General features: G+C 39.5%; 1 pseudogene; it reads right to left on the reverse strand.

Moving 5' to 3' along the window:
• Nucleotides 1-2,342: 2,342 nt before the first annotated feature.
• Nucleotides 2,343-23,096, reverse strand: part of LOC100355875 (DNA repair protein Ku70 pseudogene) — a 42,857-nt pseudogene continuing 22,103 nt past the window's right edge.

The following is a 23,096-nucleotide window of genomic DNA, read 5'->3' on the forward strand; positions in this document are numbered from 1 at the left end:
CTACATTCATGGTGCTGTGGGACAAACAGGGGCTTGTCCCCTTGTCCCACTCAGCAAGCCTGTGTTGGAGAATGTAACACCAAATATGTGGCTCTGAGACTCTGTTATGTGAGTGAGACATTCCTTTGCTGCTTCTCAGTGGGCATGAATGATGTTCTCAGAGGGCTCCAAATGCCCCCATCTCAGCACTGGGAGATGTGAAGGGGATCTTTCCCCAGTCCTACAAGGGGAGTACAGTTTATGCTGGGGATTGTGCACTGGAAAGAGTGGATCTTGACAGGTGGGATGCAGGTAGGTTCTTTCCTAGGTCCCACAAGGTAGATTTCAGTGACTGAGGAACGTAGTACTAATAGCCGCAGTCCTGGGTCTCCAGGATGCAATGGGGGATCTTCCACAGTCTCATAGGGAGATTACAGTCTATGCTGGGGAAAGTGGACTGGTAGCAGCCAACCAGAAGCAGAGGAATGCAGATAGGGTCCTGCAGGTTCTGCCAGTAACTGTGAGTTACTCCAGGAATTATCACACCAACAGCCACAGTGCTAGAGCTGCATAGTACAGAAGGGACTGCCTCCAGTTCTCCACAGAGCATATAAGAGTGATGCTGGGGCTTTTGCTTTGGCTACCTGGCATGAGGTGTGGTTAGATACAAGTGTACTTCCTCAGGTCTGGTCCTCTGGGCTTGTGTTTTGTCCAGTGTGGTGCTGAGCCCCAAGAAGCAGAGAGAAACTTCCCTAGATCTTGGAGGATGAGTGAGCATGACTCCAGGGCTTGTGCCCAGCATTCGAACAGCTGCTGGCTGCAGAGGGGCCTATCTAGTCTCTGCCCTGTGAAGCACTGTGGCTGTGCCTCTGTGGAATTTTGATGTCACCGGGGATGTCTGCCATCATGTAAGGTCATTTAAGACAGATTGGAGGTTAGCAGCAGGTGTAAAACAGTATCTTGGGGGTGGGCCTTTGAGTAAGGGGCAATGTGGGATCCTTTGGAGAAGTAAAGCAGTTGCTCAGACCCCAATCAGCTTTCTTGATTGAATTTAAAGAGTGAGAACTGGGGAACTATCCTGTAGTTAGTCATGATTGTTTGCAGTTATGATGGGAGATATGGGAGTGTCTGTCCACCTTTTTTTCTGGCAAAACAGAGTTCCCCAGCTTGGGAGCTATGGTAAGAGCTGTGGTGTGCTTTGTTCTCTTTGCTGTTTCCAAGACTGTGCTGTGTAGAACTCCTGTCATTTCTTTACTGCAGTTTTCCCTTGGTCCATCTCCTGGACATGTGGTCCTTTCTTTGTTGTTCTGGTTCTTCTCCATGGCAGAGATAGGATCCAGGGCCTCAGTATCCACCTGTCCTGGGTCCTCTCCCTGATCTGTCTTCCTCATCTTTGTCCATGGCTTTAATGACTGTCTTCAGAGCACTTTGCATTGCTCTCTGCCAGCTTAGTTTTCTGCCATTCGTGAATTAACTTCATTGATCCATATGTTCTCTGAATTAATAGCTAGTAAGACATTATAATGCATTATGTACTATTCTAAGTTCTGAGGTGACCCATTGAGAAAAAGTCACTGCTCCTAGGCATCTTTCTGAGTTGGAAAAATGACAGCACACGAATGAACATGAAATACTCTCTCTAGAACCACAATGTCCTTATGAAGAAAACCGAATTACATTTGTGGAGGAAGAGTAGAGGGTACTATTTAGATAGAGGGGCCAGAGGCATTGGCTCCGAGGATGAGATTTGAGCAGAGGACCTGAGTTGGGGAACAAGTCATACAGATGTCTGGTGGGAAGACAATCCCATTCAGAAGAGAAAGCAAGTGTCAAGACCTGAAATAGTAGCAACCTTGTTTTGTAACTGTCAGTTCAAGTAGTATTTCTTATTCTTTCAATCATTTGGCTTGGGTATTTGTTTTAATTTGTTTAAAGTAAGACTTCACCATGTAGCAGAGGAATGCCTTATATAAAGAAACTGAAGGGAAGGGTGTCTTCACTTTTTTTCTCTTGGCCAAGTATAAAGTTAGGGCTCTCATGGCAAAGGGGGAGGGTGGCTCAGTCTCCGTGGCAATAGAAAGTCTCAGAAATGTCAAGTCGCTCAACTTCTCGAGCTTCTCAGGAAGTTATTTGTAGCTCAGGAGAAACACTTTTCCACTTGATGAGAAGAATGAAGTCTGGCAGCTTGGCTACATTATGGATGGGTCTCTGATCAGCCTTCTGGAAGTGCCTGGTGAGGATGCCCGGCAATTTCTGTGTCTTTCAGCACCCGGGGCAGCCTGCACAACCTGGAGGTCTCTGTCGGTATGGACACTGCATTTTCCCAGCATGCCCTTGCTGAAGTGGGCCTTCAGCCCCTCTTCCTATGACTCTACCTTGGGTCTTCCAGGAATTTCATCATCTTGTTTTCACTAAGTGATTTGTCCCTCAGGATTCTAACCTGATAGGTAGACAAGTTCTTTAAACTCATCTACCAGGCAGCTTTGTCTTTTAACTCAGACTTTGGCAATGTTAGGCCTACTGCTTGTTCAGAACCCATCAAATCCAAAGCTGAGGCTGCTAGGATCCATAAGTACTGCTGCATCACTGGGTTCTCAAAGCTGTCACTTTCGTATTTGGAGTAGAGCTTTGGAACAATAGCCTTCATGCATCTGTCTACGTGCTCTGGGTTGTCCAGGGTTCTGTATAGGGCGATTTCCATTTATCATACGCACAGAGTAGGAAAACAAGCTGGGAGCCTAGATGAGTGACATCAATTTTCTTGTTATTTAGCTCCTCTTCCTGGGGCACCAAAGTAACAAAATCAGGTTATTGCAGGGTGTATGTCTACACGATGCTAGGACCTCTGTCTTGAGTTACTTGGTGAGCAGAGCAACGTGCAGCGTTGAGCTGCCCAAGAACTCCGATAGATCTGGGGCCTCTTGGTGTCATTGGGCAGATGAGAACTCTCTGGATTTACCTTAAATGTCTGGATCTTAGTTTTCACTGGTTCAATTGGCTCTTGATACAGGTCCAGTGGAGGAGACCTTGTAGCCATCTGAACTATATTCTATATGCCCACAATCAGTGCTTCATCTTTGTGAACCTTAAGTTTATACCTGTAGATTACTTGCTTCCTGGTCTCCTGGCCACAAACCTTCCTCAGGAGGTCTTCTAAGTTTGCCCAGTTCTTCAAACTAAATCTTTTGTTCCTCACCCTCTGTGATGCTGATGATACCTCTGTAGAAGAGGAATAAGTCAAAGCCCGCACATTTCTTCAAGTGCATCAAGTCAAGGTAGATAATTGTGTCATAAAGATCGCTGGCGTTGGCCCTGCATAATCTGGCTTTGGCATTGTCATTGCTGCATGGAATCATCTTTACTGGTGAACAGTGATCCTCCTGAGCAGGACATTGACATTGGTGAAGAGATTGGCACAGACCCACAACACTTTGCTTAATGAGTAGTTAGATCCATGGCCAGTTCTGCCCTGGAAATGTTTTCCCCCTGTGTCCCCTTAAGCTCATCAAGCTCTAGCATTATTTATTTAGCTCCTGGATTATCCAACTCTTAGAAGACCTAAATATTTTTGAAATTCACTGAAGTTTTGTTTTCTTAAAACCATAGAATACCACTGCCAAAAGAGACCTATTACTGCCTATGATCTTATCAGTTTACACACTCTGAATATACTGATGCTAATATCAAAAAGATTAGTTAACCCTCATCCTGAGAATCAAACATAGCCCTGGAGGCATCAATGAAGAAAGTCAAACTTCTTTTCCTGGATATTTCTATTCTCTACCTGCCTCAGAGTTCTCTTATTTTTCATCATCTTCAGTATTGTGATAAGACTCCCACCCTGATTTGTTGGTTACTATTTGTTACTTTGGTGCAGGGAAGAGACCCCTCCCTGGAGATTTCTAAGATTAGGTTGCTTAAGTGTTTGATGGAACTGATCTGGCTTTATTAGGCCTATGTGTTGGGATTTGCAGGTATAGTGGTCACTCTCTGTCCTTCTGTTACTCATTCATTAAAAGTATTTGTCTACATAAAAGTTGTTTCAGACTCGGTTTTAAAAGTGGAGAATTTCTAGTTGTCAGATAAATCATGGTCCTTGCCATTAGAATATTGTTCATTAGTTTTTAAGATCAGCTTTAATAATGACATGGACATTAAAGAACACAGATTCTGGAGTCAATATTTATTTTTTGATGCTACTATCTACCAAGTTTGTATGTTATCCAGTTTATGCTTCAAATTTCAATTTTCTTAAATGGGAACTCACTCATTCCACAAATATTTATTGGTATATTACTATGTGCCAGACACTGTCATAGGTGCTTTGGCATATAATAATAAACACAATAGACAAAATGAAATAATATATTGAGTGAGCGTTTGACTTAGTGATTAAGATACCACTTGGGATGCCCACATCCCACATCAGAGTACCTGGACTCAAGGCCTGACTCTGCTTCCAATTCCAGATTCCTACTGATGTGTTTCCTGGGAGGCAGCAGGTAGTAGCTTAGTTGGTTGGATCCCTGCCATCCATATGGGAGAACTGGATTGAGTTTCCTGGCTCCTGGCTTTGGCCTGGCTCATTACCAGCTGATACAGGCATTTGGGTAGTGAACAAATAGATGGGATCAATCTCTCTTTGTCAGTTTCTCTCTCTTTCAAATATAATAAATATATAAAACAAAATTACATATACTTAATTGGCATATCTCAAGACTTATATTAGTTTACATATAAATTTATGTACACGTATTATGTATATATATAGTGCTTGAAACATAATAATTACCAAATAAATATGACATATAAATATTTTATATTTATAAAACTATGGTTTGATAAATATGAAGTCCTAATATTGGATAATTGAATTGAATTGAATTACTTTATTAAAGAGGAAGCAACTGACAACAAAGCACACAGTTGTACAAAGTTTGTAGAAAAGTACAGAGTACAAAATTACATATTGATAAAGTTATGGAAAATGAAATAAAAAATTAATGACAGAAAATGGAAATGACCAGATGACTGAGGTCTATTCCTCATTTTGGAACTTGATGTTGAGCTGTGGCCACACTATTCCTCTTCTTTTAACTCCTTTCTTTTTGTTATTCCTAATCATGATTTGTCTAAGTCAAAAGAACTACACTTCCCCACATCCCATGCAGTTAGGGCTAGTAAATAAAATGAAATTAGAATTTTCTGAGTAAACCTTCTAGAAATGTCTTTGGAAGTATCAGGAGCTCAGCTTCCCGATGCCTGTTGTCCTTCGGTTTCCAGCCTTTATCTTCCTTAGAACATGACCACAATATTGTTGTGTAGCAGCTATGTTATGGTTATGAGGTAGCCACACAAACCAAAGCAAACATGAGGTGGTTAAATGGCAGGCTAGAAGGAGTCTGGCTCACCACAGGCATTATGCAGTTGCCAAATCAGCCTTAGACTTCCTACTTAAAAAGTCTTTTGTATAAGTGCAAAACATACTCAAATTTATCTAGGCCATATTTGCATTTTTGAGAAAGTGAGGAATAATTTCTTCTATTCAAAGTTGAATGTATCCCTCAGACAATATAAGATTGCTGGATGGCTCCACAGCTCACTTGGCTAATCCTCTGCCTGTGGCACCAGCACCCCGGGTTCTAGTCCCGGTTGGGGCGCCGGATTCTGTCCCGGTTGCTCCTCTTCCAGTCCAGCTCTCTGCTGTGGCCTGGGAAGGCAGTGGAGGATGGCCCAGGTCCTTGGGCCCTGCACCCACATGGGAGACCAAGAGGAGGCACCTGGCTCCTGGCTTCGGATTGGCGCAGCGCGCTGGCCGTAGTGGCCATTTGGGGGGGTGAACCAATGGAAAAAGGAAGACCTTTCTCTCTCTCTCACTGTCTAACTCTGCCTGCCAAAAAAAAAAAAAAAAAAAAAAAAAATTGCTGGATACCATTGTCTACCAAGATATATAATTGCACAATTAGGGGGTTGTGTTGAGGGAAAATCCAAATTTCAATGGCATAATTATATTTAAATCTGGATTCAATTTGACCATTATAAATAAAGAATATATCACTTCATTTAAACTGGCTTTTTGTCTATGGGTCCCTACATCATTGTCCATCACCTTTGGCAAGGGTTTGTCAGAAATCACCAGACTGTGTTATTGTTTCTCCCCTCTGCTCTGCTGTGCTTCACTGAGCCAGTCAGCCATTTTCCTTTACCAGAAATTATCTCTTAGGCATTTCTTTCACTTGTAGAGTTGAAGTCTGCACTTTTCTGGAATTAAGACCTCAGGATTCCTTCCATTCTTTCTAAAAGTTGCAGGAAACATACACACACACACACACACACATATATATACATACATATATATGTATATATATATTCTCCAATTAAATTTATTTTTGGTCTCCATTAACTTCAATATAAAAGCTACCCTCTCATTCAGTGATGTCTCTCAAAAGTGTATAATGGGCCTACCACTTAGTAGGTACTCAATGTCTTCAGTCATTCTTTGGAAAAAATATCAAGTTGCTCATACTTTTGTCCTGTTGTACATTTTCAATGCCATCTCTCAACTCTGTCAAAGAATACCCCATAGTTTTTTTATTTCAAACTTTGGTCTTTACATGTTTTCTCACATGTTTGGGATCTTTGCAAGGGGGGATTTCTTCTTTCTAAAGTGCACAGTTTTCTCTTTTATCTACCTGGCAAAGTCCAGGCTCAGATTAAGGGTCAGTTCCTACTCTCTCAGTCCTCATTATGTACTCCAGATAGAGTCAGGAATGCTGCCTGCATATCATAATCTAGCCTTCATTGCTTTAGAAGATTTAAGAATACACACAATAATAAGGAAGAGGTGCTTTTTATGGGGAAGGCCAATTGATCACTCCGATTGCTTAGGGTGACATTTATTTGTTTGCCTGGTGACCTCACCACAGTCCAGAATCAGACCCTGATCTCCTCTGCTCAGAAACCGGCATCAGACCTGTCTCTGTTAGGAAGAATGATTGCACATCACAATGCTAACTCATGCTAGAGGACCTCCCAGGGGCCATCTGTCAATGGAAATGAGACCCATCTGTGAGGCTGTTTTGACATCCACATTTGTCTGATAAGTACCTTTGCTTCCCATAGTTAAGCTACAGTGAAAACCAAATTAAAGGGAGATATCTGATGAGGATAGAATCAGAATAAGAGGATTAACGTGCACTGTATAAAAATGTAATTTCAATATTTTATGACATTAGGCCCACCAAACTGAACATTATCTCAGCAACAAAGATGTAAACACTTCAGGCAGAGCAGATAATCCTATGAACTCAGGAGGATTCTTTTCCTGGACAGTGTTTGGACAAGAATTACCAAACTTCATTCCTTTTTAATCGATATATGACTCTCTTTTTCTATATATATATTTAAATGGCTGGCCTACCCCTTGTCTAATTGGCATCTGCTTCTTGACTTTGATGTATTTAAGGAAATCTTTATTGACTAGAGACCTATTTCCTTAAACAAACCTTGAAAATCTCTGCTCTGATAGAGTGTGTTGGTATTTGAGGGCAAAAATCATTGTTTCTATTTTTTTTTAAAGATAAGAGGGCTTTGTGTTGTTGCTTGTTTATTTTACATGCTTGACTTATCTAGCAATCTGTAATCTCTGTGAGCAGTCGGGGACCTTGACTTAGTAAAGTTGGTGTCTGAATACCTAACACAGGGTTGTATCATCAGACAAAGAGATTGCACATATTATTATTGTTAATTAATTTTCTCTAGTAGTAAATGGCGTTTCTTTTCACTGATATTTTAAATTACTTTTATATGTGCTATTTTGGAATTAGTAATAATTTTAACATTTTAGAACTTGTGATTTATTTGTGTTTGGTAATTCAGTTTCTGTTTCAGGAAGTGATATTCTATAAATAATGTACTGAGATAAAAAATAGTTAAAAGTAAGATTATTGGTGCTGGCACTGTGGCGTGGTGAGTGGGTCCACTGCCTGCAGTGCTGGCATACCATATGGATGCCGGTTTGAGTCCTGATGGCTCCACTTCCGATCCAGCTCTATGCTATGGCCTGGGAAAACAGTAGAGGATAGAGTCCTTGGGTTCCTACGTCCATGTGGGAGACCCAGAAAAAGCTCCTGGCTCCTTCAGATTGGCCCATCTTTGGCCTTTGTGGCTATCTGGGGAGTGGGCCAGGAGATGGAGACCTCTGCCTCTATTTCTCTATATCTCTCACTTTCAGGTAAATAAATAAATCTTAAAAAAAGTAAGGTTTTTAACATATAATTCATTTCATCAAAATACTCGTGTTAAAGTTACACAATAAACTATGATTAATTAATTTAGCATATCAAAAGAGATTATCTATTGTTTAAAATAGTTTATTTTTATTTATTTGAAAGGAAAAAGAGAGAGAGATATCTTCTATCTAATTATATACTCCCTAAATGCCTATAATAGCCAAACCTAGGCCAGGCAAAAGCCAAGAGCCTTGAATTCAATCTGAGTCTCCCACAAGAGTGGCAAAGATCCAAGTACTTGAGTCATCACTTGCTGCCACCAAGGATGCTCATTACTAGGAAGATGGGATTGAAAGTGGAGCTGCAAACTACAATGAGGTTTCACCTCACCCTGGTTAGAAGGGCTCACATACAGAAATCTACCAACAATAGATGCTGGAGAGGATGTGGGGAAAAAGGGACACTAACCCACTGTGGGAATGCAAACTGGTTAAGCCACTATGCAAATCAATTTGGAAAGTCCTCAGAAACCTGAATATAACCCTAGCATACAACCCAGCCATTCCACTCCTTGGAATTTACCCAAAGGAAATTAAATTGGCAAACAAAAAAAGCTGTCTGCACATTAATGTTTATTGCAGCTCCATTCACAATAGCTAAGACCTGGAACCAACCCAAATGCCCATCAACAGTAGACTGGATAAACAAATTATGGGACATGTACTCTATAGAATACTATACAGCAGTAAAAAAAAGAAATCTTGTCATTTACAACAAAATGGAGGAATCTGTAAAACATCATGCTGAGTGAAATAAGCCAGTCCCAAAGGGACAAATATCATATGTTCTCCCTGATCAGTGACAACTAACTGAGCACCAAAAAGGAAACCTTGTCGAAATAAGATTGGAGTTGGTGAACTCAGGGGGCTTTCATAGCCTTGGCAGCTCATGACAAGAGCCTAGGGTGATTACTGAGGCCATAAACAAGAGTGTCATTTGTTAAATCAACAGCAGGAGTCACTGTGCACTTATTCCCCATGTAGGATCTCTGTCCTTAATGTGTTGTACATTGTGAATTAATGCTATAACTAGTACTCAAACAGTACTTTACACTTTTTGTTTCTGTGTGTGTGCAAACTGTTGAAATCTTTACTTAATATATACTAAATCGATCTTCTGTATATAAAGATAATTGAAAATGTGTCTTGATGTGAATGGAATGGGAGAGGGAGTGGGAGATGGGAGGATTGCGGGTGGGAGGGAAGTTATGGGGGGGGAAGCCATTGTAATCCATAAACTGTACTTTGGAAATTTATATTTATTATATAAAAGTTAAAAAAATTTTAAAACTGGAAGTGGAGCTGAGGGTTAAACTCTGATATGGGATGTTGGCAAGTCAAGGGTGTTTTAATTGTTGTTCAAAATGCCTGCCCCTGTTAAATTATTTAGGTTGGACATAGTCAGATGTGTGTATGTTATATCAATTGGTGCCTAATTTTAAATATTTTTGATTACAAAAGGTTTCTCAATGTTTCTTAAGGCCAGAGAGGTTTTTTTTTTAATTTTTTGTTCAAAATGTACATAATTTATTCTAAACAAATGCTATCGTGTTTATAAAATTTAAGTGGTCTATGCAACAAGTTTATATTCAGTTATTTAAGTTAGAGTTTTGCAACCAGTTCATCTTGCTGTTTAGACTAGAATGTTAGAGCTGTGAGATTCCTTGCATAGGGTTCGTTGAAGAGTGTTTGTTCAGTCTCACTAACTATTACTGCAGATGCAACACAGCAACAGGCTAGGAAGTATCATAAGCAATATAGTTGTCATTTAATTTACTATCCACATGCAGTAGATTTAGTAAAAATGAACGTGGACAGGTGAAGCACCTGATTACTCTGATGGATATTTGGTCTGGTGGCTTAGATGCCACGTGCGACACGTGCATTCCATGTTGAAGTGCTTGAGGTTGAGTCTTGGCTCTGATCCCTATTCCAGCTTCCTGCTAATGTCCCTGGGAGACAGTGGGTGATGCAAAAGTAATTCTGTACTTTCCACCCAGGAGAGAAACCTGGATTGAGTTCAGGCTGCTTGTTCCAGGCTACCCTGACTCTGGTTGTTATGGGCATTTGAAAAAGCAAACCAGCAGTCCATCTTTTTCTTTTTTATTCTGTCTCTCTACCTCTCAAATAAAATAAATAAATAAAACAGAAAAGAAATCTGCTTCTAAACTGGGACTTGATAAGAGACTGAATGATGGCTTGCAAGATTGAGTGAATATGTGTTTACAGTGTACATGAAAGTAAAGGAGGGTTACTATGAATATATTTTTGAGATATTTTGGAGAAGATGAGGAAGGGGGAGAATGATTTAAGAGCTTATACACCATAGTGGGAGACCCAGACTGAGTTATTGGCTCCTACCTTCAGCCTGGCCTAAGCCTCACAATTATGGCCATTTGGGGAGTGAAACAGTGGTTGGAAAATCTTTCTGTGTCTCTTCTCTCTCCATCACTCTGCTTTTTTGAAAAAATAAACAAATCTTAAAAAAATTCTCTTACTTTTATTTTTGTTTTCTGTTCCACTGCCTTATTGTGTCATACTGGAATCTGCATCCCACTAATGAGGTTTGAGGAAGAATCAATTGCTAAATATGACCCTATGATAATATTTCTCAATAAAACTTTTCAAACCTATAGAGGAATGGTGGGAGGTTAATTTCTTACCTGTCTACGCTTGAGTGAATTGTATTTGCCTTTTTCCTACCTTTTGGACAGAATGTTCTATAAACATGTACTTTTTGAACTGTATTGCATGTAAGTGGAAATGGATGAAGATGGAGCACTGACTGGCAGTATATATTGCTGCCTATATTATGGGTCATTCATCTTCCTGTTCCTGAGGATTGTACCCCATTGCAAAAGTCTTGGTTAATATTAGTAAAAAATGGAAGAAAGGGAAGAAATTGCTGATGGGAAGGGAGTGTAAAAATAGACACTACTAAAAGGAAAAACTAACGTCACCTGGCTATCTTGTGAAATGCTGATAGTAAGAGAATGACATTATCTCTTGGCTGTATTTACACATGTACACTGAACAGGTTACATAATTTGTGGAGCCAAGTGCAAATAAACTATGAAGCTTCTTATTAAAAAATGATTAGGAATCTTTACTTAATGTATGCTAAGCTGATCTTCTGTATATAAAGAGAATCGAAAATGAATCTTGATGTGAATGGAAGGGGAGAGGGAGTGGGAAAGGGAAGGGTTGCATGTGGGAGGGACGTTATGGGGGGGAAGCCATTGTAATCCATAAGCCGTACTTTGGAAATTTATATTCATTACATAAAATTTAAAAAAAATGATTAGGAATTTCAAGTCAACTAAGCATTAAGCCAAGTTTGAGATCCTTCTAAGTGTAGGGCCCTGTATGCCTACACTGTCTCAAGCTCATGAAGCTGGCTTTGAATTCCACTAAGTTTTTTGTCTGCCACAACATACATACTCTATTTTGAAGTTAAAGGTTCAAGTTCATACCTAGCAGATTTAAGAAGCATTTAATATGAAGTCAACTATGGATGCACCTTGATGACATCTGGGACTGCCCTTCAAATGCACACTTGGAATAATTCTAACTTTATCTTTTCTTTACCATTTTACAGGTTGTGGGTAGTACAAACGACTGTCATTAGGTAGCAGTTAGGGATTTTGGCTCTTGATGCAAACAAAAGAGTTTCATCTGTCACAGAGTCCTGAGTCATTGTGTAACTGTTAACCTAAGTGATGACCTGTTGAGAAAGGTGTTAAAACCAATAGACATAAAACATCATGCTTTGCCATGTTCCCACGTGCCTGTAGACATGTTTCTCAGTATATGGATAATAAGGAATTGCATCACGGGATTATGCTGGCTGACAAATCCCAGGATGTCCATCAGTCAACTGGAAATCCAAGAAAGCTGATGGTTTAGTTTCACTCTAGATGCCAGCAGGCTCAAGACCCAAGAAAAGCTGATATTTCACTTTGAGTTCAAAGGCAGAAAGATCTCCTTCTTGTGTGCAGAGAGATCAGCCTTTCTCGTTCTTTCCTGGCCCTCTACTTACAGGATGAAGTCCACCTGCAATAAAAAGGATGGTCTAAGTGCTAATCTCATCCAGAAACATCCTCACACACACTTGGAAAGTGGTGTATGACCAAATGTCTGGGGACATCATATCCCAGGAAAGTGGACACATAAAGTTATTCATCATACCAGATCACAATAGTAGAGGAAATACTTGTAACTAGAAATCTATTCAGCACAGCAGGATATTATTAATAGGGGAAATATATGCATTACATAAGAATGAAGCCCACCAAGAATCCATACAGTGTAATGTTGCAATATAAAACAGGGCATGTAGCTCTATCAATGAGAGACTTTGAAATCAAGAACTAACAAGGATTTTACACATGATTTATACCTCAAATTGTGCCAACACCTGGCCAGGGTCAATTTTTTGAGATCACTGAGAAAACATCTCTGTAATGTTTATTTATTTCATTGTTTAACACAAAGTATAACAATTTTGATGTAATACCGGTGTAATAGGAAAGGTTAATTTGATTTAAACTAACATGATATACTTATTTGGGTGTAAAAATTTATTGGGAGAATGAATTAAAATCCCCACAAGTTGTTTTTCTGCTGAAAACTGGTTGACTAGAGGAAACAAAAACAAGTTTTTTTAAACTCAGTTAACTGCTACATTATTGTTTTCAAATATTATGTAATTAATTAGAATTTTAGAGCTACAGAGAGAGGTGGAGAGGGTAGGGGAGAGGAAGGACAGAGAAGGACACACACACACACACACACAGAGCCAGAGATCTTCCATCCTCTGTTTCACTACTCAAAAGGATGCAACAGCTAGGTCCAGACCAGGTGGAAGCCAAGAACCTGGAAGTTCATCCTGGTCTCCCACATTAGTGGAAGGAGTCCATGTATCTAGATCATCATCTTCTGATTCCCCAGGTGTGTTAGCAGGAAGTTGGATTGGAAATAGAGCAGCCGAGACTAGAACTGGCTCTGTGGTATGGGATTGTGGTGACACATGCCATGGATTAACTCATTGTGCCACAACACTGGCTTTTTAAAAATTTATTTTTTATTTATTTGAAGGGAAAAACTGCACACAGAGGGAAAGACAAACACACACATACACACACACACACACAAGGGGGAAGGAGAGAAAAAAACATTAAATCACAGTAACATTAACATCAGGATATATTGATACTTTTCATAAAGTTCTTATTTAGTGGTGTAGAAGGTGTCTACCTTGACCAAAACCAAATGAAATCTACTAACTAATGATTTACATAGGCCTGTGGTAGGGACTTGAAAACAGGGGAATGAATGCCTTAGCAGTTTATAAACAGCACTGGATTTACAGATGAGCGGGGTTTCAATGGTGTTCTTTTGTGCTTACTGTTGATACTGGTTATGTAGCCTGATTTTGCAAGTGTGGTTAGAGAGACATTAAAATTTCTTCCTCAGAAGAGACTGTGGCTCCACTGAGAATACAATTTTAATGATTCATTGTCTGAAGACGAAGTTTAATGTATGAGATAAGTATGGGTTCTGGGAGCTACTGTTGGATGTTTCAATTTTCTGCGCTTCCTTTTTCTGACCTGTGCTTTCTTTTTCCCTGCTACATTGCATGCTTTACCCTTTAAAAAAATCTTATGTGAACACACTCTATGGAGTATGAGGAGTCCTTTCAATCATTTAAGCACAGTATAATTGAATCCTTTAAGAGTAAGTTACAAAGATGATGCCTTTTACCTCTAAATATTTTAGTGTGCATTTCCAGTAAAAGAAGGAGTTCTACTACATGGTTGCAGGGCAACTATAAAAATTAAGATTACCATTGCTACTATATATTACATTGTGCATTAGATATTTTAAAACTACCTATTTTATTCAAATTTGCTTTCTACACAGACTTCATATAATAATTTTTTGTTTATATAAAAGTATCCAAGGCCATGCGGCTATCATTTAGCTATAATATTAAATCTTCTTTATTATATAATTCCCTGTCTTTGACTCAGTACATTGGTACTTATAAAGAATAATGTCAGTTATTTAGCAGAATGTTCCTCAGTTTTGGTGTGCCTGATATATTCTCAGGATTAAATTAAGTTTATGCACTTTGGATGAGGATATCATAGATGTGATGCTGAGTTCTTCTCAGTGCATTACATAAGGAAATGCATGCAATCAGTGTGTTACTATTGGAGATATAAACTGTGATCGTTTGGTTAAAATAGTGCCAAGTTTCCCCCCTGTACAGTTACTACTTTATGCTTTGTGAATATATGTCCTGTATGTAGGCACTTTTACTTTATAATCATTCAATTATTCCCTTACATTTTACCCTCTAGTTTTAGAGTTCATTGATAATTCTTACCTGTTATTATGATTGCCAAATGCTGATTTTCCAATTATATCATTCAGTCCAGAGTTACTAGTTCACTTTCTACTGGAAGAAAGAATCCCAACCGCTACTTTGTTTTCCATCAGTGTGGACACATCCACACTATCTATGTACTTGTCCAGGATTTTTGATATAACAAGAAGCTCTTGCCTCAGCTTGCCATTTCCTTGCCTCAGGTCAGCAAACAGCTCCAGGGAGCCCTGGTTCTGCTCAATAAAGCATGGTATTTATTTTTATTTTGTTTCTTCTTCTTAACTAACATGAAATAATTGTATAGTTTGATTGCATCCATTGTGATATTTCAATACATGTACACAATGTGTAGAGTCAAAATAGGGTAATTAGCATTTCTACTTACACATCATTTCTTTGTGTTTGGAATCTTTGAGCTCCTCTTCTGTAGTTCATAAAATATCAGATAGGTTATTGTGAACTATAGTCACACCTACCGTGTTATGGAACACTAGAACTTATTTACAACCTCGGGTCTTGTTGTTAGGTATGCTAATTGCAACTGAATTGTCTTGGTTTCTAGTCCTCAGTAGATACAGCCAGGAAACAGAGCACTTGTATGGAAATTTTTATACATGTGTGTATTTATAACCTTGCATCCTATTGTAATCCCTAATTGTTTTCTCCTTGGTACTTACTTTCTAATGTAGTATATATTTATATATATTATTATTTATACTATTTGTTGATTTCAGGCTTGCTGGCATCTTTGTATTTTTCTACTTGAATGTGAGCTCCACAAAGATGATAATTTTTATCTGTTTTGATTACCAAAGCACCCCAAGTAACAAGGACAGAGTTGTAGTTCAATAGTGATTTGTGAATGAAAGAGTTAATGAACTTTGGGGAAAACAAAAAAATTGTGCAAGAAAATTTTAGTATACAGTATATGTATATGATATATATCACTATGAATAGTGCTTTGTGGTTATAAGCTGTATTAAATTCACACTTAATATTGATAGAAATCACATTATGATATTAGTATTTTGTGAAGATTAGGAAAGTAGAGTATATATGTGTGAGATGAAAGAATGCTAAATCTTTATTTTTTATGAAATCCATAGTTAATGCCTAAAATTGAAAATTCAAGAAATAGCTACACAATTTTTTTTTTCACAATAATGTTGAGTAGCCAAATAAACAGATAGAGAATTTGAAGATGGCTGTTTCTGAGGAATTGGAAAGAGGTTGATGGGGAAAGTATGGACCACATTTCTAAAATAAATAGGACAGAACGCTTAATTTACTAAAATTGCATTTCTTTGGTATAACTACCCTTAATAAATCTAACTGTCCCCTTGCACATACAGACATGCCCTTGGTACCAATAAATAAAAATTGTCCTGAGAGAAGTCACATGTATGAAAGACTATGAAAATAGGCAGGGAACCTCACTGTGGTACACAAGGTTCAGCCACCACTTGCAACACAAGTATCCCATTTAGAGCATCCTGCAGGAAGTTCTGGCTGCTCCACTTTCAATCCAGCTCCCTGCTAATGCGTCTGGGAAAGCAGCAGAGGATAGCCTGAATGCTTGGGCTCCTATAACTCACGTAGCGGACTGGGATGGAGTTCCAGACTACTGGCTTTGACCTGGCCCATCCCTGGCCATTGCAGGTATTTGGAGAGTAAACCCACGTTGGATGAACTCTCTCCTACTCTCTCTATCCCTCTCTCTCTCCACATAATTTTGCCTTTCAAATAAACAAATGAACATTTTAAAAAGAAAGAAAACATGCAAGTTATCTATATTTTTTGCAATTAGCTCTAAAAGTTATCCTTTACTTTATGATAGTTTAGCTAAAAGCTTTGCCAGTGGATGTTTTCATACTTAGTTACACATGGGAATGAAATTATCTACCTACATTGATAAGACCTTCTATCTTGCTTGCTGTAAGTACTCTCACAGAAAATGTCATTCACTTGTAACATACAGGTAAACTTTTTTCTCTTCTCAGTATCATATGTGTGCAGTTCTCTGTGAGGGGTTTGCTTTACTGTATGAGAATTGGTAAACAGAAAACTGCCTGTCTGTCTCTAACGTGTTAGGAACTTCAAAGGTACATTTCCCCCTCATTTATGGCCATTATAAGGACCTTGTAGTGTGGAACTTCTTTACTGATTTATTTTCTGACCTTCATTATGGCCCTTGCCACCCAACTTATCTCTTCGTTACATATTTCATCATAAATGGCATTAAATGTTGTAAATGTTCTAAAGCCTCTTTTGTAACAAGAAAAGGTATAAGTAAATAAATAATAATAAGCTAATTTGGTATATTTTATCTATGAAGCAAAGAATTATTTCTGCCGATAGACAAAACATATATAGTTTTAGCTCTTCTAATTATTTGCTTATTTGGAATTTCTTTACTTTTCTTGATCTACTTAATATTTTTCCTCAACTTACCTTAAATGAAATTTTTTGAGGAATACATTTAAGATAATTTAAAATCATTATTCCTAATTTTAAACTGATAGGACAATAGATTTGGAGTAAGGTATGGCTGCAATGGATTTTAATGTAAAATACTATGATTGGCTACTCATGTAATTCCATTTCTTTCCTTTGTTCTGTTGTAAAATCCTCTTTAAGCTGAAATACACACACATACTTGCAATATTTTTTTAGACTCTTTTCTTTGGTATTTGACGTGTTGAACTCTGGGTAATTGCAAATGAATTAACCATGATCCTTTCTCAAGCTACTCTCTAAAAGCCTATTTCCTCACACTGGTAGTACCTGTCAGGTGCTTTCTGTAAGCCCCAGCCATGTAGTTGAATGCTCAGTGAATTTTGCAGCAACCACATATTTCACAGGATTGTTGCTAGCATCAAATAAACGCTTCGTAAAACGTACAGCATTATTAAAACGCAAGGAAGTGCTTTACATTATAGTTTACCATTGTCTGATGGTAATTTCAGCCAATTGAATGCTTTTAAAATTTACGTGCATTTTGAAGAATATTAGGTTTTTACATAATTTGTATTTTGGAAGTTACATATAGGTTAGGACATTTATCTTCATTAAATTTCCTATTTATTCCATTGTTAAAGTTTAATGCCTTATTGGATCTTCATGCTAATGTTTAATGCATTAGCTCTCATTTTCCCTTTTTTATGTTTTAAAGTTATTTATTTATTTTCACTTTATTTGAAAGAGATGAGAGAGAGAGAGAGAGAGAGAGAGAGATTTTCCATTCACTGCTTCACCCCCCACCCCAAATGCCTGCAATAAACAGGGCTGGACCAGGCTGAAGCTAGGAGTCCAGAACTCAATGCAAGCTCCAGTGGGTGGCACTGACACATGTACTTGAGCCTCCTGGTTCCACATTAGCAGAAAGCTCGATTCGAAGCAAAGGAGTTGGAACTCCAGTTACTCCAGTTTGGAATGTGGGTACCTCAGGCAGCATCTTAGTGGCTGTGCACAATGTCTACAAATTTTGTGTGTTTTCACATGTATGAATATACTTGTTTCTAGGTCTTTGATAATTCGGATTTGGATGAGCATTTTCTTGCTCTGTGTTATCACTAACCAATTACTTACTCATTTGTCATTGATAATTTATTTCTGATTTCTTTCCTTTCTAAATGGTTTCCTTTTTTATATAGAAAGGAATTTTATTTATTTATGTTCTTCAAACTCATCAAAGCAAAGGACTTTGTGGAAACCCATTTAAATCCTTTTGTTATAATTGGTGAGGTTTCTCCCCCTGGGATTCTTCTGGTCAACAGTCTGACTGAAACTGGCCTTTTAGATGGCTGAGACAATAGTAGAATTTAGATCTAGTTTGACTTCCTTAAGTTCTTCAAACATTCTTTTTTTTTTGGACAGGCAGAGTGGACAGTGAGAGAGAGAGAGACAGAGAGAAAGGTCTTCCTTTTACCGTTGGGTCACCCTCCAATGGCTGCCTCGGCCAGCGCGCTGCGGCCGGCGCACCGCACTGATCTGATGGCAGGAGCCAGGTGCTTCTCCTGGTCTCCCATGGGGTGCAGGGCCCAAGCACTTGGGCCACCCTCCACTGCACTCCCTTGCCACAGCAAAGAGCTGGCCTGGAAGAGGGGCAACCGGGACAGAATCCGGCGCCCCGACCGGGACTAGAACCCGGTGTGCTGGCGCCGCAAAGCGGAGGATTAGCCTAGTGAGCCGCGGCGCTGGCCCCAAACATTCTTAGTACCTATATTTATTGAGGATTTTGGTGGTAAATGGGAGAAAAAAAAAGTCATAGTCATGCAATTTTCATTTATTTTATCAATATGCATTTTGTATTGGCCTTTCCCAAAGATTTGCTGTATTGATAGAAAAAGTAATTCATGGAGTGAGAAACTGCTCTTGTTCATAAATAAAAATCTTCTATTTCCTATCTAAGCTTCTACAGCTAAGAAGATACAATCATTTGTTCACTTACTGTTTTCTAATCACTGTATTTCAGTATTGCTTTTTTAATTTTTTTTAAAGATTTATTTATTTATTTGAAAGTCAGAGTTACACAGAGAAAGGAGAGGCAGAGAGAGAGAAAGGTCTTCCATCCGATGGTTCACTCCCCAATTGGCTGCAGTGGTCGCCGGAGCTGCTCCTATCCGAAGCCAGGAGTCAGGAACTTCTTCCAGGTCTCCCACATGGGTGCAGGGTCCCAAATAACTTGGGCCATCTTCTACTGCTTTCCCAGGCCATAGCAGAGAGCCAGATTGGAAGTGGAGCAGCCAGGACTAGAACTGGTATCCATATGGGATGCTGGTGCTTCAGGCCAGGGCGTTAACCTACTGTGCCACAGCACCAGCCCCAGTATTGCTCTAGTCATTGGAAAATAATACAGCAGGCATTAGCTGGTCTCAAAGTGTTTTATAGATGGTAAGCAAAAATCATGTAAATAAAAACAAATTCAAGCTGAATAAGCACCAAGAAGGAAAATTACAGGGATGTTGTAAGGGAGTGAGACAAATGTAACTGCTTTAGGTTGGTGAGACAAGGAAGACATCTACAGAGAAAGCACATTTAAGCTGAAACCCCAGAAATAGGTAGCTATTAGCCAGGTGAAGAGCGAGAGAAAACTGCTCCATCTCAACTGAATAGCACCTGGTGAAGGCCCCGATTTGCAAAAGAGGTTTGTGCATGTGGAAACTGGACAGAAACCTCTGTAGCAGCGACATAGTTAACGAGTTCAATATGGAGTCTCCGGGGCCACGTACACGTTGTAAGGTCTCCTTGGCTATTTTTCACAAGTGCAGTTGGAAATAAGTTGGAGGAGCAAATCACATGTATTTTAAGAATTTTATGTTTTCCCTGATCTGAGGTAACCAATAGAGTACCAAAAATGTAATGTTCAGGGGTGAAATTCACATTTTGAAACTTGATGATTGTTTACAGCTCTTGTCTCTACTGGTGAGGAACAGTGTCTTTTTCTTCTTACTACTTGTTGAATCCTTTACTTAGCATAGGGTTAATCTCATGAGTATAAAGTAAACTGAAAGTATATCATTGTAAAATTAAGAGAAGGAATAAGAGAGGAAGGAGGAGGAAGTGTGGGAGTGTGGGCGGGAAGGAGGGTAGGCCGGTAGTATCACTGTGTTTCTTTTCTTTTTTTTTTCTTTTTTTTTTTTTTCTTTTTTTTTTTTTTTTTGACAGGCAGAGTGGACAGTGAGAGAGAGAGACAGAGAGAAAGGTCTTCCTTTTCCATTGGTTCACCCTCCAATGGCCGCTGCGGCCGGCGCATCGCATCGCGCTGATCCGAAGCCAGGAGCCAGGTGCTTTTCGTGGTCTCCCATGGGGTGCAGGCCCCAAGGACTTGGGCCATCCTCCACTGCACTCCCTGGCCACAGCAGAGAGCTGGCCTGGAAGAGGGGCAACCGGGACAGAATCCGGCGCCCCGACCGGGACTAGAACCCGGTGTGCCGGCGCCGCAAGGCAGAGGATTAGCCTATTGAGCCACGGCACCGGCACTGTGTTTCTAAATTGGTATATTTGAATTGCTTGAAATTTGTTTACCTTAAATTAAAAAAAAAGAATTTCCCCAACGACTTTGGTTGGACAGGTAAAGGAGAAAGTCCCTGAGCAGTCAATAGACAGGAAGGAGTCCACACAATGGTATTGCAGAGTAGTGGTGAAAGCAGAAGTGGTGAGAAATAGACGTAGTCGGGCTTGAATTTGGAGGTGTTCCAGGATTTGTATCTAGATCTGAAATGTGGTGAGAAAGGAGGGGATATGAGAACTTTCAGGTTTCAGGGCATCAGTGAATGAAGGAGGCAACTTGGAGATGAAGACAGAATAAAAATTTGTATAAGAAGGAGACACAATTACAGATCTGTAATTGATGCACAGTTATTCTTAAGTGTTGAAAATTAACTGAAATGTGATCCCTGTTGAACATGGTGGTGGGAATGGGAGAGGGAAGAGATGTATAATTTGGGACATGCTCAGGCTGACTTGCCCCAAGTGGTGGAGTTGGAAGCATACCAGGGGATTCCAATTCAATCCCATCGAGGTGGCATGTACCAATGCCATCTCACTGTTCCAGGTGATCAGTTTCAGTTCACAGTTGGTCATGGTGAAGGGACTGGGAGTCAAAGGGAGCACATAGACAAGTCTAGTACCTGCTAATGCTAACTGATGGAGTAAATAAAGGGGAGAGTGATCCAACATGGGAAGTGAGATGCTCAGCAGACTCATAGAATGGCAGATGTCCTAAATAGCACTCTGGCCTCAGATTCAGCCCTAAAGGCATTCGGAGCTGGCTGAAAAGCTCATGAGAGTATTTCAGGCATGGAAAGCCAAGACACTCTGGCAAAAGATCTCTGCGAGTGAGATCCCAGTGGAAAGAACAGGTCTTCAAAGAAGGAGGTACCTTTCTCTGAAGGGAGGAGAGAACCTCCACTTTGACTATGACCTTGTCTAAACAAGATAAGAGTCGGAGAACTCAGAGGGCTTCCATAGCCTTGGAAACTCATGACTGGAGCATAGGGAGATTACTGATGCCATAGACAGGAGTGTCAATTGGTAAAGTCAACAACAGGAGTCACTGTGCACTTACTCCTCATGTAGGATCTCTATCCTTAATGTGCTGTACATTGAGATTTAATGCTATAACGAGTACTCAAACAATATATTTCACTTTGTGTTTCTATGGGGGTGCAAACTGTTAAAATCCTTACTTAATGCATACTAAACTGATCCTCTGTAAAAAAAAAAAAAAAAAAAAAAAGAAATTATCAATTCCCAACTTGACTCTCACTGGGATTAAACATGACAATAGGTCTGCTCTGATTTCATCATCATTTAAAAAAATCATCTATTATTTTTCACTTTATGTTTCTGTGTGGGAGCAAACTGTTGAAATCCATACTTAATGTATACTAAGCTGATCTTCTGTATATTAAGATAATCGAAAATGAATCTTGATGTGAATGGAAGGGGAGAGGGAGTGGGAAAGGGGAGGGTTGTGGGTGGGAGGGACTGTATGGGGGGGAAGCCATTGTAATCCATAAGTCGTACTTTGGAAATTTATATGCATTAAATAAAAGTTTAAAAAAAAAAAAAAGAAGGAGACACAGAATTTCCTGATATGAACTGTTTTTTGTCATTCACATCCTCAGTTTAGTTATTTTAATACCTTTGGGTTTATGACTAAGGTTTCAGACTCCCAGATATTATAATTCTAGTCTTGTTGGGGCTGGCACCTTGGCGCACTAGGTTAATCCTCTGCCTGCAGAGCTGGCATCCAATATGGGCGCCGGGTTCTAGTCCTGGTTGCTCCTCTTCTAGTACAGCTCTCTGCTGTGGCTTGGGAGGGCAGTGGAGGATGGTACAAGTGCTTGAGCCCCTGCATCCACGTGGGCGACCAGGAAGAAGCACCTGGCTCCTGGCTTCAGATCGGCACAGCTCCTGCCATTGTGACCATTTGGAGAGTGAACCAACGGAAAGAAGACCTTTCTCTCTGTCTCTCTCTCACTGTTTGTAACTCTACTTCTCAAATAAATAAAATCTTTAAGAAAAATAATTCTAGTCTTGTGAAGGTCAAATTGCAATGCTGAAACTTTTCAACACCAAGGACAATATCCCATACTTCTGAATCATCTCAGCACAGAGCAGGTGCTCAGTAAGTTATTTTCATGTTAACTTTTCATCATTTAATTAATGGGCATTGATTGCTTGAGATTTCCTTGCTGATAAGGATAATGTCTTGCACATGGTGGGCATGTGGTGGGCTTTAGTGAATATCTGGATACCTGAATTAGAAGTTGCATTTATTGATCTCAGTTAAGGACAGGACAGTAGGAAGAACATTTGTGAACCTCATTGTACATACTGAGTGTTAATATATTTTGTTAAATTAGCATCTTTCCATCATCTTCCTATCCTTTTTGCTCAAGGAGTTTGGGAGTCAGATTTAGGCTGCTT

The sequence above is a fragment of the Oryctolagus cuniculus genome, chromosome 7 (assembly GCF_051225735.1).
Source record: "Oryctolagus cuniculus isolate XC-2025 breed Fujian yellow rabbit chromosome 7, ASM5122573v1, whole genome shotgun sequence".
NCBI lineage: Eukaryota > Metazoa > Chordata > Mammalia > Lagomorpha > Leporidae > Oryctolagus > Oryctolagus cuniculus.